The sequence below is a fragment of the Lissotriton vulgaris genome, unplaced genomic scaffold (genome assembly GCF_964263255.1).
Source record: "Lissotriton vulgaris unplaced genomic scaffold, aLisVul1.2 SCAFFOLD_2141, whole genome shotgun sequence".
Lineage (NCBI taxonomy): Eukaryota > Metazoa > Chordata > Amphibia > Caudata > Salamandridae > Lissotriton > Lissotriton vulgaris.
This window is the reverse complement of record NW_028253716.1, coordinates 287,108-314,963: the sequence shown is the minus strand read 5'-3', so window position 1 is coordinate 314,963 and position 27,856 is coordinate 287,108. Positions and strand designations below refer to the sequence as shown.

At 49.6% G+C, this 27,856-nt stretch overlaps 1 protein-coding gene and 1 long non-coding RNA gene across 3 annotated transcripts in view; one reads left to right on the top strand and one right to left on the bottom strand.

Annotated features, from left to right (window-relative positions):
• Positions 1–23,093, bottom strand: part of LOC147660799 (uncharacterized) — a 35,059-nt gene extending 11,966 nt beyond the window's left edge. For both annotated transcript variants that reach the window (XM_086951456.1, XM_086951457.1), the window contains exons 1-3: positions 22,978–23,093; positions 9,980–10,030; positions 6,024–6,142 (exon numbers count right to left, since the gene is read on the bottom strand). The gene's annotated coding sequence lies outside the window, so the exon portion shown is untranslated. The remainder of the gene's footprint in view (positions 1–6,023; positions 6,143–9,979; positions 10,031–22,977) is intronic.
• Positions 23,094–23,469: 376 nt separating this feature from the next.
• LOC147660798 (uncharacterized) overlaps positions 23,470–27,856 on the top strand; it is a 47,930-nt gene continuing 43,543 nt past the window's right edge. Inside the window, exon 1 of the long non-coding RNA XR_015306184.1 lies at positions 23,470–23,661. This is a non-coding gene — a long non-coding RNA (uncharacterized LOC147660798). The remainder of the gene's footprint in view (positions 23,662–27,856) is intronic.

Below are 27,856 nucleotides of genomic sequence, written 5' to 3'. Positions count from 1 at the left end.
GGGAGGACTACGTTGGCGAGGAGACGACCTTCGCCTTGGGCTTGAGCGCCTCCTCGGTGAATAGGACCTGGAGCGTGACCTGTGGTGCCGCTGAGATCTGGAATGAGGAGGTGAATGTGACCTTGACCGGGACTTAGAACGTGATCGAGAACTGGCCTGGGGCTTCTTCTCCATCTCTATTTTAATACTTTGCTCTGGGGGTGGTTCTTGCTTGATGTCTGGGGTAGGTTCATGTTGCATAACTTTAATAATGTCACTGGTTGAAGTTGCTTCCTGAACAGAAGGCTCCCTTATTAACATAGAAGGCTCAGGTTTGGGAGGTTCTGGTTCTCTCTTTTCAGGCATAGGACTAGGACTGCGACTCTTTGATCTGTGCCGAGGAGATCGTGAATGGCTGTGTTTTCGCTCTCTTCTTCCAGGAGATCTTCCCCACGGGGAAGACGACCTGGATTTGCGTCTTCTCGGACTTCTGGATCTTCGGTCCCAACCCCTCATTTCTCGATCTTCTTTGTCCTTTTTATATCTTTCTCTTCATCTTGCTTCTTTAAAAACGCCAGCTTTTCTTGCTCAATCTCTCTCTGTTTAATTTCCTCTTTCTTCAGTTCCAGAAAAGCAGTGGGTATGCCATCAATATTTTCTTGAGCACTCAAAAGAAGCGGCCAAAGCTCTCCCATGAATTCTCTGGCATTCTTACCATTTAAAAACCCAGTAAATTAACACATTGTCTTCGAATCCCAGAATTTCAGTAATTCGCTTAGTTATTAATGGCTTGATAACTTCCATATTAACCGTGACCATGTCTACCTTTGTTTCCAGGCATTCTGCAAATTTTAGCTGTTCAAAAGCTTCTTCTGTTTGTTGCTGAAACGATTCTCTTGCTCGGCACTTGTACCGCGGAAGCAGCCCGCGTCCATCTTGCCTCTCTAGGAGAGCTCTCGAGGTCCCACAATGCAGCGTGAACGGGAGGCAATTTCATAATCTATTTCATAAAATTTTGTCTTATCAGATAGAGGGAATAAATATAAGCAACAACAATCAACAAATAATTGAGTTAAACCTAAATGGCCTAAGATATGAAAACTATACAACACTTCCGGGTGAAATAACAACAGTAAAATATAAGAAACTTAATTGGTCAGATAACAACAAAGATTCTATTACAAACACTGCGCAGGCAATTGTTGATTTTCACTTCGAAGGAGATTATTCGAATGCTGTAGAAAAATGGTCTCTCTTCACAAAGCAATTAATTACCAGTCAATCTCAATAATATGCTAATAAAGATCAGTGGAGGAAAAAAAACAGCATGTTCATTGGTGAAAATGTTGTTTGAAAGCCATCAATTCAAAAAAAAAAATTTACAGAATCATGAGATTGGTAAAAAAGTTCCCAGTTAATTTAATTTACAGAGTAAAGCTTAAAAAGATAAATACAGGAGTAAGGAGAATGGTCTGGAAGGACAAAATGAAAGAAAAGCAATAGTTGTGGGCAAAAGCTATATATGCTTGCAAAAGGAGTAATTCAAGTGCCGCTTGTGTGGAGGGACGAGAGGACCAGGGGAGTGACAAGAAGCCCTCCGCCAGCCTCGACCCAGAATGTGACGTAGGTGGTCCGCCGACCCATGTGGCGCCGCCAGGGCTGATAGACCTCCGTTGAGGCAGCCGCCTGCGTGGAGGGCCGAGAGGGGAACAAAGGGTCCCCGTCCAGCCTCGACCCAGAGCGGGACGTGGGGGTCTACTGACACCTGTGGCGCAGCTCAGCCATGGACAAGGCCGTCGCCTGTCTAGAGGGCCGAGTGGGGCTCGGGAATGCAACCCGAGCCCCGCGGACCTCCCGCGACACTACAGGGACTCCCACAGGAGTTTGAGGCGAGGCAGAGGTGCCGTGGTCTGAAGGAGGGACCCCGAAGGAGCCGAGCCAGTTGGCACTGGGGCGAAGCGGAGGGCCCCGCGCAATGCAAGGGATTCGCCGACGTCCCAGAAGGGGAAGGAGGAGGAGACGCCAACGAGGCCTGCAAAGCCGCTGTATATGTCTCCATCTGGGTTCTCGACGCCCCCCTCACCGGGAAACGGTGGATAGGAGAACGACACGCGGGCCGCATCACCAGCGGAGAGCCCACGCCCCCGGCAGTCCGAACACCAGCACCCGGGGACAAGCTGCGACACTTATCCACCGGGGAGCGACGCTCGTGCGACATCGGAGAGGGTTGAGGATGCTGATGAGGACGGCCGCTTCTGAAACCGTCTGCGGAGGCTGATCGAGGGGATGAAGCCGATCTTGAGAGATGCTGCCGAGAGTAGTTGCTTCCAGCGCTCCAGCCGCGACCTCTGCTTTAACAGTTGGCACGCCTCACAATCAGTGGTGCTGTGATCTTCCCCTAACTCCACATGCATCCTCAGCCTCCTAAAGCATTTTATTCATTCATTTGTATTTCTTTTTTCCTGTCATGGGGATGACTGCTCAGATATCCTAACAAGTAGGATCTTTTGAATTCTGCATGAACCGATTTACTAATGTTCCTAGTTGAAAATGTCATTTAGAAGTTAAATATATGTTTCTGATGTGAGGTAGGGTGGGTATGTGTGAGAATGCGTGCGAGGGAGAGTGTGTGTGTCTGTGTCTGTCTGTCTATGTCTGAGTGTGTGTGAGTACTTGAGCGTGGGGAGTCGACTCTCACTATACTATACCAAAAAGAGGTATAGTGTGCAAAGAGTCCAGTGGATCACCCAGAGATTTTACAGAGGCTAAAGTAGATAATATTGTCTCTCCTTAAGGATGAATACAGGTACTTGGCCCGTGATAATGCTAAAAGACAATTGGCCAATACCCAGAGTAGAATATATGAGCATGGTGATAAGGCGGGGAAGCTGATTGCTTGGTTGGAGAGGGGGGATTGGGCGTCCCGGCTAGTTCTGGTGCTGCGGTCCCCCGGGGCTGACAGGGTCACTGACCTGCAAGAAATTGTGAAGGTCTTCGGCAGATATTATGAGAAGGTCTACGCGGGCGAGTGTCCTTATTCGGAGGCCGAGAAAGCAGATATGATTAGGGATATCCCGATGCCTATTCTTTCAGACGACGACAGGGGATTCCTCGATTCTCCCCTCACCAATGATGAGGTGGCGCAGGCGATCAGGGGGGGTTCGTTCAGGTAAAGCGTCAGGCCCGAATGGGCTTCCTATTGAGCTTTACAAAGTCAATGCGAATAAGCTGGCTCCCTTTGTCAAGGGTATGTATGTGGAGAGTAGGGGGAGAGGACGGCTTCCATGTGATCAGCGTGTGGCGAATATTATTGTCCTCCATAAGGAGGGTAAGCCGAGGACTGAGTGTTCATCCTACAGGCCGATCTCTTTGTTGAATGCCGAACCTAAAATTTTGGTGAAGTTGTTGGCAAACCGCCTGGTTAAGGTGATTACTACACTGGTGCATCCCGACCAATCGGGTTTTATGCCCCGCCGTAACACAGCTCTCAACTTGCGCATGCTACACGGGGTAATTGGTGGGGCTTCGCAAATACACGAGCCGACAATATTGCTCTCTTTGGATGCCACTGTGGCCTTCGACAGGGTGGAGTGGCCTTATCTGTTTGCTGCCCTTGGTAAGTTGGGGATAGGCCCGGAGTTCATTTCTTGGGTTCGCCTCCTGTATTCTGGTCCACTGGCCCAAGTAGTCATCAATAATCACACGTCGTCAGATTTCGTGTTGGTGAGAGGCACCAGGCAGGGCTGTCCTCTCTCCCTGTTGTTTTTTGCACTGGCGCTTGAGCCGCTAGCGGCCTGGGTTCGTTGGGATAGGTCGATCAGGGGGCTCCGATGGACGCCAGACTGGGAGGACAAGATATCTCTCTATGCAGATGATATTCTTTTGTATTTGTCCTCTCCTCGAGCTTCGCTTTTGGCATTTCTGGATGTCCTGGAGGTTTTCAGTAGGTACTCAGGCTTTTCTATTAATTTGACGAAGTTGGTCCTGTTTGTATTGAGCGGTGATCCCCCGGAGGTCCCCCCGCGCTGTCCGGTTAAGTTGGAGGTCGCGGGTTTTAAATATCTAGGCATTTTTATATCCTTGGACCCCCGTAGCAGGTACTCTAATAACCTGTTGCCTCCGTTGGTTCGGCTCAGGCGTGATGTGGAACGCTGGAGGTCACTTCCTCTTTCCCTTCTTGGCCGAGCTGTTTTGTTCAAAATGATGGCTCTTCCTCATTTTCTTTATGCACTCCAGAATTCTATGGACCCGGTTCAGTAGTCGTACTTTAAGGAGGTCGAATCTCTCCAGAGACAACTTCTCTGGGAGGGGAGGCCCCGAATTGCGTATGCGAAATTGACGCTGCCGTGGTATAATGGCGGGATTGGCCTGCCCAATATCAGGAAGTATTATTGGGCGTCACAGCTGGTGGCGGTTAACCAGGCTGTGTATGGCTCGCCACTAGACCCCGGCTACATTATGGACCGTGGCCAGATTCCTGGAGGGGACTTTACTAGGGCGCTGTATGCTAGGCGAGGACGTTTTCCGACGGTGGGACCAACGGCGGTGGCTGTTGGGGTCTGGCATGAGGCTAACCGCTCCCTTGGGTGGGAGGGGAAGATCACGTTGGCAACACCCCTCTGGAACTCGGAACGTTTGGGCAGCCTATGGAAATCAAAGGGTTTCGATAAATGGGACCTAATTGGGATCTCCTGAGTTGGGGATCTATGGGGAAAGGATGGTATCCTCCCATTTGAGACCCTGCAGGAACGATATCAGATGCACGGGAGCGAGAGGTTTCGCTATCTTCAGATTAGGCATGCGCTGCTAGCTAATATCCCCCTTGGCGTGGCGCCTCCGGCGGCCTCCCCGCTGGAGGATCGTGTACTAGATGGTCATCTTCCGACGAAAACGATTTCTCTGATCTACAAAAAACTAATTAACCATGCGGAGGATCCCTTGGTGGCCCTGAGAGACCAGTGGACGGCGGATGGTTTGCTCCTGGATGAGGAGGACTGGAGGGAGGCAGTGGCCTCTCCGAGGGTCGTTGCCATTCAGATGAGGCTTCGGCTGGTCCAATTAAAGATTCTCCATCGCTGTTACGTGACCGGCCCCCGGTTGGTAAGAATGGGTTTGGCTGTGAGTGGCGAGTGCAGGTGAGGGGGTGGTGAGTCAGGAACTTTTTTTCATGTATTGTGGGATTGTGCTCTCATTCAGGGGTATTGGTCAGCTATTCATGCCATGGTGAGGGAGGTGTGGGGAGTGGGGTTTGAGTTGGAAGCGAGGCGTTGCATCCTGAATGTCTGGGACCCGACTGATTTTACGTCTTATGGAAAGACGTGGGCCACACTGGCTTGTAGTATTGCGAAGCGTAATATAGCTCAGCTGTGGGGGGCAGTTCAGAAACCGACAGTCGGGAAATGGATGGATGATTTGGATTGGTGCATGTTCAGAGATAGGGCTGTGGATGTGGCACGGGGTAGGCCCCAGAAATGGGGGAAGATTTGGGGGCCCTGGAATGCTTACAGGGGTGAAATATGCACTCCCCCGGTGGCCATGGAAGACCCGGAGGTGCTGGTGGATCCCTGATCCCGAATATAAATCTTATTGTTGATCCTTATGGAACGAGAAGATGTGAACAGATTTGTAATGCAGATTGCGGCTCAGTGCATTTATTGTAAGTGTATTATTTTTGTTTGTGTTTAATAAAAAGAATTTTTAAAAAAAATAACATCTGCGACAAAGTGCCCTCTTGTGGTGCCGGCCAGGCATTGTAGTGGTGGTGAGGAGTATAGCCCAATGATGAAGCATGTCACCTTCAGGTGAGTAAACGCAACTTGTCTTAAAAGCACATGCTTCCTAGGGTGTCTGCGTTCAGTTACGGATAATGTCTCTGGAACGAACCTCTGGAACAGTATACTGTAATTTGACTGTTTTATTTTAACAAATGTACATAGCAGATATTGGCCCTTCCTTGTTTCACAAAAATGATCGGATACCTGCCTTCGAGCGCACTTCTTACAGACGAGTATGGGGTTATCATGTTGCTGCTACAAGCTCCTTACCTGTGCGAGTTATCAGGATCGATGCAGGGAGCAGACCCAAACTAGCCACACATGGAGATCAATGACAAATACTGAAGAATTAACCGAGCTTCCAAGCTGGTGACCATTACATAATTGACCTTGAAAATAAAAGACACGTTTTTAGTATTCTGGTGACTCATGACCATAAAAAACAAAGATTATAAATTCAATATTGTGTCAAATACTTAAAAAATGGAACTGGGTGTGCTGAATCGGATGTTGTCCCAGGTCATGTGTGACACCTACCACCACTATTGCTTATGTGAGTTGTATTTTTTATTTATTTATTTATTTTAAAAAAAGTTTTATATAGCGCTGGCTAAACCCGGAGGTATCAGAGCGCTTTACATGAGCATCAGATCATAGTTACAGGTTACATCATTACAAAGGTTACACAGTTCTTAGAGAATGGCAACATAGTTACATGTAAGGTCGAGATAAACAATAAGCACAAATACGTAAGGGGAAAAGCAGGCAAGGTGAGAGATTACGGGGAGGGGGGTTGGAGCACGGGAAGTAGACAGATAATGAGGACGGGAAAGGGGAGGGGTGGGTGAGAGACACAGCATGGGAAGAGGAGAGGAAGGGTGTTGGGGACACAAACCGGTAGACGAGTCAAGGCAACGTCCAAAGTCCAGTAAGGTGTGATCCCAAGGCAAACAAGGGGAGAGATTCAGGGGAGAGAGGATAGGAGCTAGGGAAAAGACATTAAGGAGAGACGAAAAGAAGTCTGCCTAAAGACCGACTGGGTAGGTGACGACCAAGGAGGGAATCCACGGCCCATCTCCTCTATAGCTAAACCAAGTAGCTCCATCGGGAGTCAGACAAAATAGTTCAGTCTCAATACATTGAGAGAGGAGGGAAGGAGAGACATAAATAGAGGGAGGATGCGGTAGGAGACGACAGGAGAGACGAAAGGAAGTGTAACTATGTGGTTCAACAATAAACCAGAAAAGATCAACAAGTAAACATTATATCAAACAATCAGCAATACAATTAGGGGAGGAGAGAAAGGAGAGAGAAAGTAGTGGGGGGTAGAGGAGGAGGGAAAGTGAGGATAAGGGAAGAGACAACCGTAGAGACGAAAGGAAGTCTGTCTAAAAACCGACTGGGTAGGTGACGACCAAGGAGGGAATCCAGGGCCCATCTCCTCTATAGCTAAAACCAGGTAGCTCCATCGGGCATCAGACAAAATAGTTCAGTCTCAGGTGGCGAGGGAAGAGGTTCACAGAAAAACAGGGTGGGGACAAAGGACAGGCGCAAGCGAGGGCAGAGGACAGAAGCTGGAAAGAGTAGGATCAGAGGGGGGGGGGAGGTTGGGGGAAGTGGAAGCACATATTTCAGCAGCCGCAGGTTCATTTCTTTTATATAGCGCTGGCTAGACCCGGAGGTATCAGAGCGCTTTACATGAGAGTCAACAATGTAACAGAAAAAGTTCAACAATCACACAAACCATTCAAAACATAAGCAATACAATTAGGAGAGGAGAGAAGAGAGAGGAAAGAGAAAAGTAGTGGAGGGGCAGGGGAGGTGAGAAAGGGAGGAAAAGGAGAGACGAAAAGAAGTCTGTCAAAAGACCGACTGGGTAGGTGCCGACTAAGGAGGGAATTGACCACGGCCCATCTCCCCTATAGCTAAACCAAGTAGCTCCATCGGGCATCAGACAAAATAGTTCAGTCTCAAATAAATTGAGAGAGGAGAGAAGGAGAGATATAGATAGAGGGAGGATGCTGGAGGAGCCGACAGGCGAGAAGAAAGGAGGTGCAACAATGTGGTTCAACAATATACCAGAAAAAGATCAACAAGTAAACATAATATCAAACAATCAGCAATACATTAGGAGAAGAGAGAAAGGAGAGAGAAAGCAGTGGGGGGTAGGAGAGGTGAGAAAGGGAGGAAAAGGAGAGACAAAAAGAAGTCTGTCAAAAGACCGACTGGGTAGGTGACGACTAAGGAGGGAATCGACCACGGCCCATCTCCCCTATAGCTAAACCAAGTAGCTCCATCGGGCATCAGACAAAATAGTTCAGTCTCAAATAAATTGAGAGAGGAGAGAAGGAGAGATATAGATAGAGGGAGGATGCTGGAGGAGCCGACAGGCGAGAAGAAAGGAGGTGCAACAATGTGGTTCAACAATATACCAGAAAAAGATCAACAAGTAAACATAATATCAAACAATCAGCAATACATTAGGAGAAGAGAGAAAGGAGAGAGAAAGCAGTGGGGGGTAGGAGAGGTGAGAAAGTGAGGATAAGGGAAGACACAACCATAGAGACGAAAGGAAGTCTGTCTAAGGACCGACTGGGTAGGTGACAACCAAGGAGCGATGTTGGTTAAAATCAGAGGCCTGGCGGAGATGAAGCATGACATGGCTCTGCTTAGCAGTGAGATGAATGACAGTTCCCCAGCCCTTCCATTTTTTGACCTACAGAGGCTCGTTGGCCATTTATATTTTTTTGCAACGACAAAGAAACTTATATTGCAGCTTGTGTCAACTGAAGAGATTAAACGTCTGGGCGTGTTTCATTAACTACTGACAAACATGGACAATCAAGAACATGAGTTTCTGGAAAACTATCAAGCACCCAATCAGAATCAGCCACCTTCACACTCAGGAATTCTTGAGGCTTTGGAGAGGGTGAATTGCTTATGGTATAAGAGGAACACTAAATCGACTCAAAGCTCACTTCTCAGGGATGTACTGAACTGCCAGCCTCATGGCACACTTAGCCAGCTTTTCACCTCCTCCTCCTCAAACTGTTGACCAGCTATCAGGGCAAATGAGCCTGCAGCAAAGCATCGCTGGCTTGGTTCCACACCGGACCAGGCAAGGTGGTCAACTCCATACTCCTCCAAGTCAGCAAGCACTCTGGTCGAGCCAGTCCTAACCCACATGAATGTTCCCCATCACAACTATTTTAATGGTACTAAGTTATGTTTCTGCCAAATGATTGAGTCAAAAATTGAAAGGTTTTACTATGAAGAGCTGAAAGAGAAATCATGAAGTTTTTCAATATTTCTGAGTCTGCAACAGTACACAGGAGCATTATTTCTCTACAGCAGCAAATCATGTATGTGCCCTGTAGAAAGCATGTTTGAATGAAACATTGAATGCATTGCAGCCAAAAATCCATGCAACAACATAGAGTGCAAGATATTTTGTGTTATTATTCGAGCAGAACGAAATGCCATTCCTAATGTGTACGTAATTTTAAAGACAACCCCAGATAAATGTAGGGTCAGTGTTGTTCTTCTGCCTGTTAAAAGGCTATCTCCATTAATGTGCCAGGAAATAAAACACTATGAGAAATCCTACTCTATGGCAGGGTGCTGCCTGCTACTATATTGCAGGTTACTTCCAACATAATCTGATTTATACATACATACTCCAGGGTGCTGCCAGCTATCGGGTCTGCACACAGCAGACTGGAGCCACTCAGGAAGGAGGTAGGCTCTACATTTCATCTTAAGCCCTTAGGTTACATTCACAGCCTGATGGGTCTGGAGAACTTTTTTCCTCGCTCTAACTGCGCCGAGCAGATGGACTTAGCCCAACATAGGCTGTGCTGTGTGCTGGGTGATGCCTGGCATCTTATTTTCGTTGGCGGGAGGATGAAGCTCTGATAGGAGCTACTACAAGAAGAGCAGAGAAACAGGACCACAGATCGCCACAGAGCGACAACTGCCCAGAAGCTGAAGAAAGAACTGTGAAACAGCAAACCTCCTCCACCCTGGAGATTCTCCAGGGTAAGCAAATGATGGTAATGACATGGAAACTGCAGCATTAAGGTCACACACAACAACATTGTTCCCTTTAAACCACAGGTAACAGCCTACAAGAAAAAACTAAACAAAAAGCAACAAAACTAGAAAATGCATTTCCAAATACTGCAAAAGAGTTAATACAAATGAACAATATTAAACTTTGTTGATACCTTAGTAATGTGCTCACTTCTTGGCTTCAATCCATCTGCAGTGATAACGCTCTGAAAGGAGAAAATACTACTGTGAGTCTCAGAGTCTTCAGTGTTACTGGTCTCAGTCACGAAGACTGTGGTGTCAGAAGATAACTTTCTCTTATTTGGCTTTATAGTTCCACCAGTCACGCCATCGCTTTTAGCAGACATGCTACTGTCAGCGGCATCATAACTTCAGGCAGATCAGCAGAGCGGATATCACCACTCACATTGGGTGAACAGACTCGTCTCTGCTACATACATCCACTCTGTTCTCAAATTTGCTTGGGCTGTCAAAATACAAAGAGCTGCAATATATTCTTCACACTTTCCTGACTACCTTGTTTTAAAGGGGTGTGACATTCAAGCGTGATTCTTGGTTCATCTGCAAGCTGAATATTTTGTAGAGGTTCTATTGCCGCACAATACTAGTCCCACATTCCAGTTTGTCCACAGGGTGTTTCAACCCTGGTAGGTTATCAACTGCCTGTTTTGCAGATAATTTCAGATAGTTTCTGTAAGAAACTGAATTATTATTTGTTGTAGATGAGGAACAATCACAACCATTGTCAGAGTGAACTTTCAAAGCCGTTCAATTAATCTAGGATCAACCCCCTGGTACCTAAGCACCGAACAGGCAGGCTTAACTTAAGGTAATATGTAAAATATTTATGCAGAAACCAAAAAAGTAAAAGTCAAAATGCAAAACAATAAAAAACCCAAACGGAAATAGAAAAATTTAAGTAAAATGTATTGAACAAAATGACACTAAAATGACAAAATCCATTAAGGGGAATGAGATATGAACTGTAACACTGTAACAATCACAAGGGGCCAATGGATGAGGGGCCCGGGCATGGATTAGTCACTCTGGAGTTGACTGCCAAGTCAGAGGAAACCGGAGGCCATGCCTGCAAGCACAAAGTGCAGGAATTAGAATTAGTGGTCCAAGAAGACATCTAGTGCTCCAAGCTCAGATAGGGCTGCTGGCCTACAGGGGGATTTACGACAGGTTCGGGCGCAAAGTACTTAGACTATTGAGAACAAGCAGCAGATGCCCAGCAGGGCAATAGCAGATGGTCGATGGCAGCAAGGCCCAGGCGAGACGGAAAGGGAGTGACACCTCTGGCCCTCACCATCATGCAACAGTGTATTGGAGCTCAGCGGGAGGACAAAACCCGATGAAAGCCACCCACTGGGGCTGGGACCCCCACAACAAGGCAGGCCGGTCTGGTGGTGTGGTAAGAGATATAGCAGCCATGTCCTCAGAGAGAAGCAAGAAGGATCAGAATCTAAAAAATATGCTGACCAAGCTCCTGATGACCGGCAGAGGAGAAGGGAGGATCTCCCCAATGACACAAATTAGCCAAGATGCAGACACCTCTGAAGCCCCAGTTACCCGCGCCTTTTTAGAGTCGCTATTTGGTGCATTACGAGGTGACTTGCAGATGCTGAAAAGGGACATAGCGGGGGAGATGAAGGAGATAACCGATGGAGGCCACACGTTACCAAACGGCATCAACGTCCCGCCTTATGATAAGGCCGGACGTCGATGCCATTTGGGACCGCGTGGCCTCCATTGAGGATCAGGAGCAAGCCCGGGAAGAGGAGATGGAGCATCTACAGCAAGAGACACTCGGGCTCAAGGCTCAACATAGCAATCTCCAGGCACACACAGAAGACCTGGAGAATCTGTCTTGGCGAAACAACATCCGCGTTAAGGGAGTTCCCCCTAAAGAAGAAGGGCCAGACATCACACAAGACCTGCAGGGTCTCTTCAGGAACATACTGGGTGCCCCCACCGAATATGTTGGCTTACATTCCAGACTTTCAACTAAAAGAGTGAATACTACGTGCTGCCAGGGACAAGCAACACTAAGATATTAGGCCGACTCCATAGCTTTGTACCAGGACCTGGCTCTAATACCCCTTCAAAAGTGTTGGGTGTTCCGAGTGGCAACCACGCGTCTTCGAAATCAAGGAATACTGTATTCTTTGGGTCACCCTGATTTTCATATGGCAGGGCAAACTCCTCCAGCTCAGATCCATGCAGGACACTTGCCAGGTGCTGGGCGTCGAGAATATAATCCAGAAGGAGACAGAGGGCCCACAGACCAAAACTCCTCGAGAAAGATGGCATAAGCTCTACAGGAGGCATAGCACAGAGCGAGCGACGAGACCGGACCCCAAGACCATGGCACAAGAAAGAATGGTAGTGCTGGAGACATTGTCGAAGGAGACATTCTCTCATGATGACACCGTGAACGACTGAGGGATAGATAAGTGACATTTGTAAGGCTGGGTGGGCGGCGAAGAAGTCTGCGGGGAGCGTAGAGACACGGGGAGTGTAGAGACACGGGGAACTGGCCACACACGTTCCCAACTATTCCGACTTCCAAGGACGCACACGCATGAAAGGCGGGCCCTGGACAATTTGAGGTTAATGGGTTTCTAAGTTGGGGTTAGGGAGGGGAGGGGAGGGTGGAGAACGGGTATGCAGGTTAAAGGCATTGAAGAGAGGATCAAAGTGCAATGAAGGCCAGGCAGACGTTGGGAGCTCAGGGGGAAGAGGGATCACAGGGACCCAAATACTGGCCGAAGCTAGTGCACTCACTATGACACACTATTTCCCAGCCCACACTGAAAATTCTCACTCTCAATGCGAGAGGTCTCAACAATCCCAATAAAAGGAGGTCCATCCTTTTCTACCTGGATAACATGGAGGCAGATGTGTGCCTCCTCCAGGAGACACAGCTCCTCTCCAAAGATTGGCACAGGAACTATCTTGCTGGCTCTGGGAATTGGCTGAACCACAAGAGTCAAAAAGAGGAACTATCTTGTGTAAAACAGAGACCATCTGCTCTCTGGCTTGCAGTCAAGGACAAGTGGATGAGAGCAGCAGATCAGCACAGGAGAAGAGAACATGTAGTTAAAGTAGGAGGCGGGTGGAAGAGAGCAGCAGATCAGCATAGGAGAAGAGAACAGGGAGTTAGAGAAAGAGGCGGTGGAAGAGAACAGCAGATTAGCGCAGGAGAAGAAAACAGGGAGTTAAGGAAGGAGGCAGGGTGGAAGAGAGCAGAAGATCAGCACAGGCGAAGAGAAGAGAACAGGGAGTTAGAGAAGGGGGCAGGGTGGAAGAGAGCAGCGGAGGGCATGAGGGTGGTAGAGTGGTAGAGTGAGGGCGGTATAGTGAGGGTGGTAGAGTGAGGGCGGTAGAGTGTGGGCGGTAGAGTGGTAGAGAGGGCGTGAGGGCGGTAGAGTGGTAGAGTGAGGGCGGTAGAGTGGTAGAGTGAGGGCAGTAGAGTGGTAGAGTGAGGGCAGTAGAGTGAGGGCGTGAGGGTGGTAGAGTGGTAGAGTGAGGGCGGTATAGTGAGGGCAGAGTGAAGGCCGTAGAGTGGTAGAGAGGGTGGTAGAGTGAGGGCGGTAGAGTGGTAGAGTGAGGGCAGTAGAGTGAGGGTGGTAGAGTGGTAGAGTGAGGGCGGTAGAGGGGTAGAGTGAGGGCGGTAGAGGGGTAGAGTGAGGGCAGTAGAGTGAGGGTGGTAGAGTGAGGTCAGTAGAGTGGTAGAGTGAGGGCAGTAGAGTGAGGGTGGTAGAGTGAGGGCGGTAGAGTGGTACAGTGAGGGTGGTAGTGTGAGGGCGGTAGAGTGGTAGAGTGAGGGCGGTAGAGTGAAGGCGGTAGAGTGAGGGTAGTAGAGTGGTAGAGTGAGGGCGGTAGAGTGGTAGAGTAAGGGCGGTTGAGTGAGGGCGGTAGAGTGGTAGACTGAGGGCGGTAGAGTGAGGGCGGTAAAGTGGTAGAGTGAGGGCAGTAGAGTGGTAGAGTGAGGGCAGTAGAGTGAAGGCGGTAGAGTGAGGGCAGTAGAGTGGTAGACTGAGGGCGGTAGAGTGAAGGCGGTAGAGTGAGGGCAGTAGAATGGTAGAGTGAGAGCGGTAGAGTGGTAGAGTGAGGGCGGTAGAGTGGTAGAGTGAGGGTGGTAGAGTGAAGGCGGTAGAGTGAGGGCAGTAGAGTGGTAGAGTGAGGGTGGTAGAGTGAGGGCGGTTGAGTGAGGGCGGTAGGGCGGTAGAGTGAGGGCGGTATAGTGGTAGAGTGAGGGCAGTAGAGTGGTATAGTGAGGGCAGTAGAGAGGTAGTGTGAGGGCGGTAGAGTGGTAGAGTGAGGGTGGTAGAGTGGTAGAGTGAGGGCAGTAGAGTGGTAGAGTGAGGGCGGTAGAGTGAGGGCAGTAGATTGGTAGAGTCAGAGGTGTTGTTAGGGGTACCTGTCAGACAGTGCTTTATGAGTTGAATATGCGCTGAGATGGTTTCCTGAGGTGGGAAAGCTGGTATGTGTAAAGCAGTGTCCCCAGAGGTGGTAATGGGGCACGTGCAAAGCAAAACTTCCAGAGTGACATTTGTGATTAAGTTGTCCCCTTCTTCACATTACATAGTGCTTCGCTTAACATTTTTGTCTCTTGTGGTACAGGATGAATTCATGAAAAGAAACCGTGAATTGGAGCACCTCCATCGTAGCAAAATGTCAAAAATAAAACTCAGGAGATTAACAACATCCACGAAACCAACAGAGTCCTGAGAGGTTGGAGAAGTTTTTGAAAAGAAATGAAATGTGAATAAACAAGGGAGGGTCAGTAGTGTGTTGACGAAGGAGAAGAGAAGTGGGGGCAGAGCGTTGAGTAGGGCTAGCAGCAGTGCGAGGAGGAAGGGGAGCAGTAGCACATGGAGGAAAGGGGAAAAGCATTGCCACTAGGTGTTGGAGAGCAACAAAGGAGACGGTGGGGGGAACAATGGTTAGTCGGCGGGTGAGGAAGCAACCGAGGTGCTTGAGACTGACCAGCTGCACGAAGAGGAAGAAAGTATTCGCAGAACTTTAAAAACCGTAACATGTTCCTTGGAAAATGCATTTACAGTGAAGAAATTTGTGAACGTGTTTGGGTTAAGTTTTAAGTGAATTTTACGTTACCCTACAGTAAAGTTACTGACCTTGTAGAATATAAGAGAGCCAGACTGCAGAAAGAAATAAAACAAACAAGTGGGGGGCTGCTGGTGGACACTCATGGAGTGCTTAAACAACAAAAAAAAGTGCTTGGCGCGGCGCAGCCTGCAGTGGCCCGGAGAGGACAAGTAGTTCACACAATCTGAACACATACAATATTAAATGTACGAAAGCAGCATGTGTCAGTGTTCATACAACAAAAAAAAGTGCTTGGCACGGCGCATCCTGCAGTGGCCTACAGTGGCCTGGAGAGGACAAGTAGTTCACGCAATCTGAACACATACAATATTAAATGTACAAAAGCAGCATGTGTCAGTGTTCATACAGCGTGCTCAGCTGGCTACTGCATGCAAATGAGATATGCGTCACTGTTTCCCTTAACAGATCAAGAACATCGCCGAAAGAAAAAACAAGAAAGGCCAGAGCTGCACAAAAAAGCGAGTCTAACAGAGGGCAGAAGGGCAGAAACACGGGAAAAAACGAGTCTAATAGGGGCAGAAAGGCACAAAAGCTAGACTAACAGGGGCAGAAAAAACGCAAAATGAAAGCCTTTGATGCAGCAGGGGGCAGAGCGGATCCCTTTGAAGTGAAGCTGCTGGCCGCACCAAGCTGGGGAAGCAACAGATGGCTGGCTTTGATGTGGTGATGCCAGGCAGGCAGGCGGATAGAAGCGCGTGCACTGGACACATGCACTTCTGGAAATCCGCATTTTTGAGAGCTTAGTTTAGCTCTTAGTTTAGCCCCAATAGTCTCTTCCTATTCATTCCTTGCAGAATGGAATAGGACGAGACCTAAAAAACATTTGTTCAAAAAGCTTTACATTTAAAATGCGATTGTCTTAGAAGCATTCAGAGTAATTTTAAAAGCGATACATTCAATCATTCAAAATACTCTGGCTTAAAAAGACTGTGCAAACAAGTAAGTTCTCAGTTAGTATTCTCTGGTACCGTGGGTCTGACCTGTGTCAGTTTCTCTGATTCTACCTGTTACTCTTGTTAAGCCATGGCAGCTTCTTGAGCTGTGCAGGGTGTGGGCATCTTGAAGGGCAGCCCCAGCTCTACCCCTCCCAATCCCCCCAATGAACGCGCTACGGCTTAGCAAGAGAAACAGGAAGAATCTGATCTGAGCCTCTTGTCACCATACATTAGGAATAAACAGACTTGCTGAATAAATGTTGAAAAAATGTAACAGACTCACTCAGTAACTCGAATGACTCAGCGAGCCTGTCTGCTCTGACACTTCTGGAAAGTTAGGGAAGGATTAGCAGAATGAGCAGCTTCTACTCCCATGGGACCACCGAGAGCAAAGGAGATACAGTGGCCCCGGCTTAACCCCGACCCCTTTTTGAAGAATATTGAAATACACATGTAGCTGCGGCGGTCGCCGGGAGGATCTAGATCAGTGATACTCAAAGTACGGCCCGGGGGCCGCATAAGGCCCTCCAGGTCTTTACATGCGGCGCCTGGGCAGCACCAGCACTGGGCTGCCGTTTACTCGACTCAGCACTAACATGAAAAAAAAACGTATGTATACAGCAAACACTTATTTAAAGGTTAATTGCAGTTAGGAAAAGGAGGTAACTAGGCCTTTAACTTTAGGAACACCTTCATTCTGGCATCAGTGCGGGCCTCGGTCACACCATAGACCAAACTTTGAGGCCCCCGGGAAAATGTTTGTGAGTACCCGTGACCTAGATCATCAAAAGGCGGGAGTAGTTAGACAGGAGGACAAAACAGAAGCATGAATCTCTAAAAGGCACAAATAGGAACCAATGAAAACAAGCATTGTCATAGCCAATAGGTTGCACCTTTGGGACCTTATAATTGTTTAGCCATGCAACAGTTGATGTTGTTTCACCAAGGATATTGTGCTGGATAACTAAACACTTATAAGGTCCCAGAGGCGAGACCTACTGGCTATGCCAATGCTTGTTTACCTGATGGGCATTGGCTGACCGCTACCTGGTTACTGAGGCCCTAGTGAGGTTGAGGCATATTAGGGGGAGTTTTAGCCACATCAGATGATGCTGTGCAGGCCCAGGCCCAGGTACAATGAGGCGCAGTCGCTGCTGCCTGGGAGTGTGTTCTTTCACTTTCAATTGACGGGACTGCCCCCCTTTACTCTGGTGAAAGCCAAAAACGGAATTCAAGTCGATCTTCTCCAGTCCTGTCAAGTATCACGCATCACATGTGACAATCACGCATTTCAGAGTGGTGTTCCGCAACACCGCACTGAAATGCATTGTCGCGCATTTACAGCTCGCCAGCTGTGTGCCACCGGCGGCGCCTGTACACGCCACCTGTGCGCCGGCTCTGCTTCTCTGAGAGAGGTGGTGCCAGCCAGCAGCTGCTTGCTGGGCTCTGAGTCAGAGTTCATAAATAGTTAAAGAAGATCCACTGACTGCTCTAAGCTCTGGGGCAGCTGCGAGCGCCACAATGTATCTGCCCAGGCAGCTTGTGCAGTCTCGTGCCTGGCTCTAGGCAGGCTGCATTGTAATTATCTCCTGCGGCGCCCCGCGGCTAAACGGACACACAGTGCGCTGCCAATTACCGGGGGCGGGGCCTACCCTCAGCAGTCGTTGCTCCTGGCTGTCAATCACACTGCGGCACTGTAGGGGGTGGCCGGGATCATTATCCAGATGTGACCGCCGTAGTCCCAGTGGTTGCTCCTGCTGTGGAATATCCGGATGTGACATGCTCTCTGCCTCGGCTCCCTCACGTCCTGGGACACAGGAGGAAGGAAGTGAGGTTGGTCAGAAGTGGCAGGGGACTCGAATCTGAGTCGAGTGAATCCTGCAGTGTCTGAGCATATTTGTTTGCAATGGTAGGTGACCGTAGAGCCTGAGGAGGAATGGACTCGAATCTGAGTCGAGTGAATCCAGTAGGGTCTGCGCATATTTGTTTGCAATGGTAGGGGACCGTAGAGCCTGAGGAGGAATGGACTCGAATCTGAGGCGAGTGAATCCTGCAGGGTCTGCGCATATTTGTTTGCAATGGTAGGTGACCGTAGAGCCTGAGGAGGAATGGACTTGAATCTGAGTCGAGTGAATCCTGCAGCGTCTGCGCATATTTGTTTGCAATGGTAGGTGACCGTAGAGCCTGAGGAGGAATGGACTCGAATCTGAGGCGAGTGAATCCTGCAGGGTCTGCGCATATTTGTTTGCAATGGTAGGGGACCGTAGAGCCTGAGGAGGAATGGACTCGAATCTGAGTCGAGTGAATCCTGCAGCGTATGCGCATATTTGTTTGCAATGGTAGGTGACCGTAGAGCCGGAGAAGGAATGGACTCGAATCTGAGTCGAGTGAATCCTGCAGTGTCTGCGCATATTTGTTTGCAATGGTAGGTGACCGTAGAGCCTGAGGAGGAATGGACTTGAATCTGAGGCGAGTGAATCCTGCAGGGTCTGCGCATATTTGTTTGCAATGGTAGGGGACCGTAGAGCCTGAGGAGGAATGGACTCGAATCTGAGGCGAGTGAATCCTGCAGTGTCTGTGCATATTTGTTTGCAATGGTAGGTGACCGTAGAGCCTGAGGAGGAATGGACTCGAATCTGAGTCGAGTGAATCCTGCAGGGTCTGCACATATTTGTTTGCAATGGTAGGTGACCGTAGAGCCTGAGGAGGAATGGACTCGAATCTGAGGCGAGTGAATCCTGCAGCGTCTGCGCATATTTGTTTGCAATGGTAGGGGACCGTAGAGCCTGAGGAGGAATGGACTTGAATCTGAGGCGAGTGAATCCTGCAGGGTCTGCGCATATTTGTTTGCAACGGTAGGTGACCGTACAGCCTGAGGAGGAATGGACTTGAATCTGAGGCGAGTGAATCCTGCAGGGTCTACGCATATTGGTTTGCAATGGTAGGTGACCGTAGAGTCTGAGGAGGAATGGACTCGAATCTGAGTCGAGTGAATCCTGCAGCGTCTGAGCATATTTGTTTGCAATGGTAGGTGACCGTAGAGCCTGAGGAGGAATGGACTCGAATCTGAGGCGAGTGAATCCTGCAGGGTCTGCGCATATTTGTTTGCAATGGTAGGTGACCGTAGAGCCTGAGGAGGAATGGACTTGAATCTGAGGCGAGTGAATCCTGCAGGGTCTGCGCATATTTGTTTGCAATGGAAGGTGACCGTAGAGCCTGAGGAGGAATGGACTCGAATCTGAGGCGAGTGAATCCTGCAGCGTCTGAGCATATTTGTTTGCAATGGTAGGTGACCGTAGAGCCTGAGGAGGAATGGACTTGAATCTGAGTCGAGTGAATCCTGCAGGGTCTGCGCATATTTGTTTGCAATGGTAGGGGACCGTAGAGCCTGAGGAGGAATGGACTTGAATCTGAGTCGAGTGAATCCTGCAGGGTCTGCGCATATTTGTTTGCAACGGTAGGTGACCGTAGAGCCTGAGGAGGAATGGACTCGAATCTGAGGCAAGTGAATCCTGCAGGGTCTGCGCATATTTGTTTGCAATGGTAAGTGATCGTAGAGCCTGAGGAGGAATGGACTTGAATCTGAGGCGAGTGAATCCTGCAGGGTCTGCGCATATTTGTTTGCAATGGTAGGTGACCATAGAGCCTGAGGAGGAATGGACTCGAATCTGAGGCGAGTGAATCCTGCGGCGTCTGCGCATATTTGTTTGCAATGGTAGGTGACCGTAGAGCCTGAGGAGGAATGGACTTGAATCTGAGGCGAGTGAATCCTGCAGCGTCTGAGCATATTTGTTTGCAATGGTAGGTGACCGTAGAGCCTGAGGAGGAATGTACCGTTTTTTTTTGGGCCGGTGGCTGTATTACGATGAAAATAAGGTTGACTTGTTCTGACAGCTTGTAAGTGAACGCAGTGCATGGTCTCGTACGTTTTTTGCAAACTGCATTAGGACCAAGCATGGCAGTTATTGTGTGTTTTTTTGCAGGTGTAGAAAGTATTGTTACTTTTTATATTTGTATGTTACGGCGTTGTGATCGGTTGCACGTTGTTGGTAGTGTCTCACAGAGAGCAGTTAATAAAAGCAGATTCGCTGCGTTTACCTAATAGGCTTTGACCATATTTAATCGCACTTACACGTCTATCAGTAAGCCTCAAAGATACCCGTTTTTTTCGTTGCATTCTTCCTCTTCTCGGAACTAATGATCATCACCCGGCTCTAGATGGGAGAGGGAGCAGATGTGGCTCATTTGCTGCCACATTCACAGCGGTAGTTGTTGACCCAAGCTCTGGCTTTGGTCAACCACAGCAGCTGTTCAATGTGGCTGCTTAGAAAATAAGCACACTGCACCCAAATACCTTAACTGTAAAGTAGTGTTTAAGACGTTTTTCATCTGTGACGAACACTTGCTCTAATATATATGATTATGAATTTAGCTTTAAGAGTTTACCCACAGGTGTGTATGTATGATTGTGTGTATATCTATCTCCTACTGGCGGTTGCAAATAAGTTAACTGTGTAGCTTCGGTGAGCCGGACCATTACACTGTGGCTGCTCACTTTACTGGTGTGACATTTTAAAGTAATACTGCCTGCCGTGCTGTGGTCGCTGTGTGTGTCACAGCATCTCCTGAGGCTTGCCCAGAAATCAGGCTTCCATGCCACTACTGACTGTGTCGGCCAGAGTCCTAAAGTCAGCTGACTAATTCATTTGTGGTAGAGGCCCGACGCAGCTGAGCTCTGTGTTAAGGCCTCTCACATTCTGTTGTATAGTCCTGTGATTCTGCCGTCTAAACCCAAGTCCTTGCTCTTGTTTGCTGGTAATTCTTAGCGGAGCCATGTGAGTCCTGCTTTCTAGATGTCCGCATTTTATTGTTTTCTAGTGGTGATGTCTGAGGCTGGTATTAGTAGTTACTTCACAAGCCATACATTAATACTGCTTACAGCATTCGCCTATGAATATGGTTGCCCCTGCAGTGGCAGCCTTACTAACTCTGTTGTTCACCCCACTCCAAGTGACCTGTCATGTACAACAAACACCACCCGATAAAAGTGTTTTGTTTTAAACTCCTTGTTTCACCATGCTCCTTATCTTTTATTGTGGCATTTTTTCCGCCTTTTTATCCTTATTCGCCTTATGTGCCATCCAAAATTCACAAGTTTATTATATGATCAGCATTGTACAAGAGAAGCAATTAAATAGCAATACAAGAAAACACATACTTCCTATCACTTTTATGAAATATGTAAGTAAAGAAGACTCGGTGTCAAGAACAGGAGAATGGTCACGGTCTTCAATGCTATGTCATGTGAAGTGATGCCCGCCCTCTTTCATAGCAGCCAATCTTATGTGTGACATTTTGATAATTTCATTATAATTATGAGTTACCCACGCAGGCGTTTCTTTCTCATTGCTCAAATAGGTCTAATTTCTGATATTTATACATTTCCCTCGTCCTCATGGCTTGATTTTTTTGCTCGCAAGAAAGAGTCACTCATAGTTGTTGAAATGTCACTCATAATTATCCTGAAGTTATGAAAATGTCACAAATAACAATCTGAAACCTTGGCAGCTATGCTTCTCATCACAGGCTTTTCAGGCGAAAAAAATGTCAATGTTTGCTGAGGCCTTCAAAAGAGTGACCCAACTCCAGCAGTGAGGGCCAATGAGCATTGTTGATACAAAATAATCATCGATCGATGCAGACAACAACAACAAACATGAACCCCGGAGAGCAGGCTCGAGACCCTCCAGCAGCAGACAATCTGTGTATCTCTGGACCTCACCTGGGGTTCAATGTGGGTCCTGTGCTCCCTGCTCTGGGTCTTGACCTCACCTGGGGTTCAATGTGGGTCCTGTGCTCCCTGCTGTGGGTCTTGACCTCACCTGGGGTTCAATGTGGGGCCTGTTGTGCTCCCTGCTGTGGGTCTTGACCTCACCTGGGGTTCAATGTGGGGCCTGTTGTGCTCCCTGCTGTGGGTCTTGACCTCACCTGGGGTTCAATGTGGGTCCTGTGCTCCCTGCTGTGGGTCTTGACCTCACCTGGGGTTCAATGTGGGGCCTGTTGTGCTCCCTGCTGTGGGTATTGACCTCACCTGGGGTTTCATGTGGGGCCTGTTGTGCTCCCTGCTGTGGGTATTGACCTCACCTGGGGTTTCATGTGGGGCCTGTTGTGCTCCCTGCTGTGGGTCTTGACCTCACCTGGGGTTCAATGTGGGGCCTGGGCTCCCTGCTGTGGGTCTTGACCTCACCTGGGGTTCAATGTGGGGCCTGTTGTGCTCCCTGCTGTGGGTCTTGACCTCACCTGGGGTTCAATGTTGGGCCTGTGCTCCCTGCTGTGAGTCTTGACCTCACCTGGGGTTCAATGTGGGGCCTGTTGTGCTCCCTGCTGTGGGTCTTGACCTCACCTGGGGTTCAATGTTGGGCCTGTGCTCCCTGCTGTGAGTCTTGACCTCACCTGGGGTTCAATGTGGGGCCTGTTGTGCTCCCTGTTGTGGGTCTTGACCTCACCTGGGGTTTCATATGGGGCCTGTTGTGCTCCCTGCTGTGGGTCTTGACCTCACCTGGGGTTCAATGTGGGGCCTGTTGTGCTCCCTGCTGTGGGTCTTGACCTCACCTGGGGTTCAATGTGGGGCCTGTCGTGCTCCCTGCTGTGGGTCTTGACCTCACCTGGGGTTCAATGTGGGGCCTGTTGTGCTCCCTGCTGTGGGTCTTGGGGTTCAATGTGGGGCCTGTTGTGCTCCCTGCTGTGGGTCTTGACCTCACCTGGGGTTCAAGGTGGGGCCTGTTGTGCTCCCTGCTGTGGGTCATGACCTCGCCTGGGGTTCAATGTGGGGCCTGTTGTGCTCCCTGCTGTGGGTCTTGACCTCACCTGGGGTTCAATGTGGGGCCTGTTGTGCTCCCTGCTGTGGGTCATGACCTCGCCTGGGGTTCAATGTGGGGCCTGTTGGGCTCCCTGCTGTGGGTCTTGACCTCACCTGGGGTTTCCTGTGGGGCCTGTTGTGCTCCCTGCTGTGGGTCTTGACCTCACCTGGGGTTCAATGTGGGGCCTGTTGTGCTCCCTGCTGTGGGTCTTGACCTCACCTGGGGTTCAATGTGGGGCCTGTTGTGCTCCCTGCTGAGACTGAGGCCACGACTGAACCATGAGCGCGGGGTTAAAAGGGGGCCGCATCATAGACAACTGCGCATGCGCTGGGGATAGACACTGCTTCCCAGAGTGCAGATTAAAGAGACCTTGGATTAACTGCGCATGCGCCAAGAACGGATAGCATGTAAGAAAGATTTCTTTCTTTCGTTCACAGCACAATAAAGGGCGACAGCTCAGGCCTGCGCGGGGGCACAATGAATGAGAGACAACTGCCTTCCGCCGCGGAGCACGAGGCGCCTCGCGCCACAGCACGCGCTGAGATATATTGAAGTGCAAAGCTCCCCAGTTCGGCTCCTCTATGTGGGGGGTAGTGTCTTTGCTCTGCGCAGGCGCAGTGACACTGAGTATCCTTTGTCCAGGGTGGCCACAGTCTGTTCCCCGTGCAAGGACCTAACTCGGGTCCCGGAAGTAGTGTCTTCGCTTCGCACATGCGCAGCTGTGGCGCGCGGTCCTGGTGTGATGGATGTTTACTTCGCGCGTGCGATGGTGGCTCGTGGGGAATAACACACCGGGCCCCACACACTCCTCACAGGCATTCGGGCCCCCGGTGCCGGACTCAGGCAGGCTGCCCCTCTCTCCCCCAGGGCCTGCAGCCCCCACGGGCCGGTGCTCAAGCAGAGGTGAGGGAGGCCTCTGACCCCGCGCGCTGCATGTCACATCCAATGTCCAGACGTTGAATGAAGAGCATCAATGCAGCTGCACCAGCAGGGGGAGCTGCACTGAGGGCGGTGGAAGCTGAAGGGGATCCCTGCAGGGTCTGTGTGTGACCTCGAGGATGCATTGGAGACCAGGAGCATGGATTGAAGCGCTGTGAAGTCCTGGCCTCTGCAGCACTATGAGCATGCATGGCACTATTTCAAATAGTATCACACAGAGTGCAAGAGAGGCCACCATAAGAATGAGCACAAACAACCAGGGACTATAACAGCACCTCCCCGACCACAGAGTGCAAGAGAGGCGACCCCCCACCCACAGAGTGGAAGAGAGGCGGCCGCAGAAATGTGCACAAATAACCAGGGACTATAACAACACCCTCCCTACCCACAGAGTGTAAGAGAGGCGGCCATAAGAATGAGCACAAATAACCAGGGACTATAACAGCACCTCCCCGACCACAGAGTGGAAGAGAGGCGGCCATAAGAATGAGCACAAATAACCAGGGATTATAACAGCACCCTTCCCACCCACAGAGTGTAAGAGAGGCCACCATAAGAATGAGCAAAAATAAACAGGGACTATAACAACGCCCTCCCTACTCACAGAGTGTAAGAGAGGCCACCATAAGAATGAGCACAAATAACCAGGGACTATAACAGCACCCTCCCCACCCACAGAGTGTAAGAGAGGCGACCGTAGAAATGGGATAGTGTCTGCTGTGTAAATGTATGCATGTTGGATGGTGTCTGCTGTATCAAATGTATGCATGTGGGATGGTGTCTGCTGAGTCAAATGTATGCATGTGGGATGGTGTCTGCTGTATTAAATGTATGCATGTGGGATGGTTTCTGCTGTGTTAAATGTATGCATGTGGGATGGTGTCTGCTGTGTAAATGTACGCATGTGGGATGGTTTCTGCTGTGTTAAATGTATGCATGTGGGATGGTGTCTGCTGTGTTAAATGTATGCATGTGGGATGGTTTTTTTCCAAGGGGCACTTGGAAAAAAGAGTGTCTGGGCATGCCTGAGAACTACCACTTGTCAACACGCCGAGAAACGCCGAAATCGCCGACGCCCTGACTTGAGAATTGCCACTCTCCCTGCGGCCTCCCTGTGTCCCAGGAGGGATTGACCGCCGAGGCCAGCGCTAACAGCTTGCAGCTCCCGCTTCGCGGGAGCCGCTGCGCGGAGCCAAGGCGTGGGGTTGAGGCTGCAGGACAGGTCGTCATCAAGCAACTACCATTACCGGGAGGATAAGAAGAACAGCGGAAGGTAACTGGGGGCGCGTGAGGCAGGGACTCCATTGACCAGGAGTCCCCGCTCTGCACAGGTGTGCACGGCCGCGCCCCCAGCAAGCCACGCCCCCGGCCGGCCAATCTCCGTTAAAGAGCGCACCCTGCCAATAATCTGTGGGATTGTCTTTCCAGAACTACCACTTGTCAACACGCCGAGAAACGCCGAAATCGCCGACGCCCTGACTTGAGAATTGCCACTCTCCCTGCGGCCTCCCTGTGTCCCAGGAGGGATTGACCGCCGAGGCCAGCGCTAACAGCTTGCAGCTCCCGCTTCGCGGGAGCCGCTGCGCGGAGCCAAGGCGTGGGGTTGAGGCTGCAGGACAGGTCGTCATCAAGCAACTACCATTACCGGGAGGATAAGAAGAACAGCGGAAGGTAACTGGGGGCGCGTGAGGCAGGGACTCCATTGACCAGGAGTCCCCGCGCTGCACAGGTGTGCACGGCCGCGCCCCCAGCAAGCCACGCCCCCGGCCGGCCAATCTCCGTTAAAGAGCGCACCCTGCCAATAATCTGTGGGATTGTCTTTCCAGAACTACCACTTGTCAACACGCCGAGAAACGCCGAAATCGCCGACGCCCTGACTTGAGAATTGCCACTCTCCCTGCGGCCTCCCTGTGTCCCAGGAGGGATTGACCGCCGAGGCCAGCGCTAACAGCTTGCAGCTCCCGCTTCGCGGGAGCCGCTGCGCGGAGCCAAGGCGTGGGGTTGAGGCTGCAGGACAGGTCGTCATCAAGCAACTACCATTACCGGGAGGATAAGAAGAACAGCGGAAGGTAACTGGGGGCGCGTGAGGCAGGGACTCCATTGACCAGGAGTCCCCGCGCTGCACAGGTGTGCACGGCCGCGCCCCCAGCAAGCCACGCCCCCGGCCGCAACAACCTCCACAAATAGAGGACGGCAACGCGTAGCGGGACGCGAGCGGGACGCCGAGCGAAGCCCGGGCAAAGGGCGGGCCCTCTGTGGCCCTCAGGGGCCTGAGGCGGCCGGGACGGGCTACCACCCTAAGAATATTCCCACTCCAGTACCTCTGAAGAGCTAAGGGGATGCAACCACTGTTCAACGATGACCAAAACAACTAAAACACCAATGGCGACTAGATCTACCAGTAGGCTAAAAACAGTGAGTACACCTTTGCCCACTATAACCGCCATAGATAAAATGCTTCAAAAAACCATCAATGTTGTGGCGGATGCTATTCAGGACACTGAGAGGAGACTCTCCCTGACACCTAATCTATGCTTCCCTGACCTGTCCTCTCATACTACCTATGACGATCCAAATATGGATGACACTATCTCATCCCAGGAGTCTTTACTCACACAATCGTTCTCGGAATTACCTGGATCACACATTAAAGAAAAACCCACTAACTCTTCATTCTTGGAATCATCAGCTAATAATCAGGATAATAGCATCATGGTCATATCTAATAGTGCAAAAAATGACCAGCAGACAATAGATATTCCCTTGTTATCGGAAGCTGGGACCGAGGAAAATGCCCTACCGGTCATTGTCTTAACAGAATCTCAACCACCAACGCTACATAAATCGCCAAAGATTAAACGGAAGAAGCCCAGAATCAAACCCCCTACGCGGAAAATCCACCTACCTTCTGGTAAACCCAAACGATCACTTAAAGACATGTGGCAGAAGAAAGGCCCAGTAGAACCCACTGGACCAAAACGTGGGGGACCCCTTCCAACCTCCCCAGATCTATACGACTCAGACGGTAAAGCTAAATCTAATTCAGGAACTCCTGTAGTTAATGAGGAAACAGGTCATATTGATAAGAAGAGTACCTTAAGCTTCCCCTTCATGAGAGAGATTGAAACTTTAATTAAAACACTTCTTCAACCTATTAGTCATCAGATAGATACCATAGAAAAGGCTTTGAGTAAATTTGAGAGGACCCAAAATGATATATCCTCCAGTATTCTTAGATTGCTCAACACAACTAACAAGCCCTCTCTTTTTGTTCCTTCATCAACTACACTTAATGTAAAAAATTCCAAAAAAACTGGCAACCCAGTAAAGAACACAGGAAAACAAAATAAACCCCAATCAAAGGGCTTACCCACATCAGACCAAACTATAAAGTCTCAAACAGTCCCCAAACCCACTGCGAACACAACGACTTCTACAACCAATGAACCAAATAATCAAATGGATGAAGATGACGAGGCCAGTGAGTGGGCTGCAGAGGGACATCCACCTAATACCAACACAGACGCACCAAAGAACAAGAATTGCACGGCGTCTCCTAAAACTAAAACTAATACTCAATTAAAAGAAATAGGAGCTCATCCTGCCAAACCTACCACCACAAGCTCACTATTACATATTAACCTTCCTCCACAGGCTAACCCCTACACGATAGTCATGATTGGGGTGCCCAAAGTCGACGATAACAGGGAGGAAACGCGGGAGGAATTGAAGAATAAAGTCATGCAATGGCTTTCTACACATAGGCCTCTCCCTCAAAATATAATAGGTACTATACTTCAAGTCAAAAGGGTAGAGTGGGTGGGCACTCGCTTTAAATCCACAGATGGTGACTGCATCGTGGTCACCTTTAAACATCTAGGACCGGCAAAATTTATCGCAGATTGGAGGAGTTCGGGGACAAACAGCTTGATTAGGACTATGGGATTAAGCTATTTCTATCCAGCCCGCTCAGATTCACGTAGGAATAAACCCAAATATAACTACACCCAAGAAGGACGGCATATGACACAATCTAATTTCCAACCCTGGCTGGCCCCTGTTCTACCCAGACTTGATAGTCAAATGGGTTTAGATCTCCACTCATATACTCACCCATGGGGAACCAAAGTATACAACCAGCAACCAATTGAGACAGCTG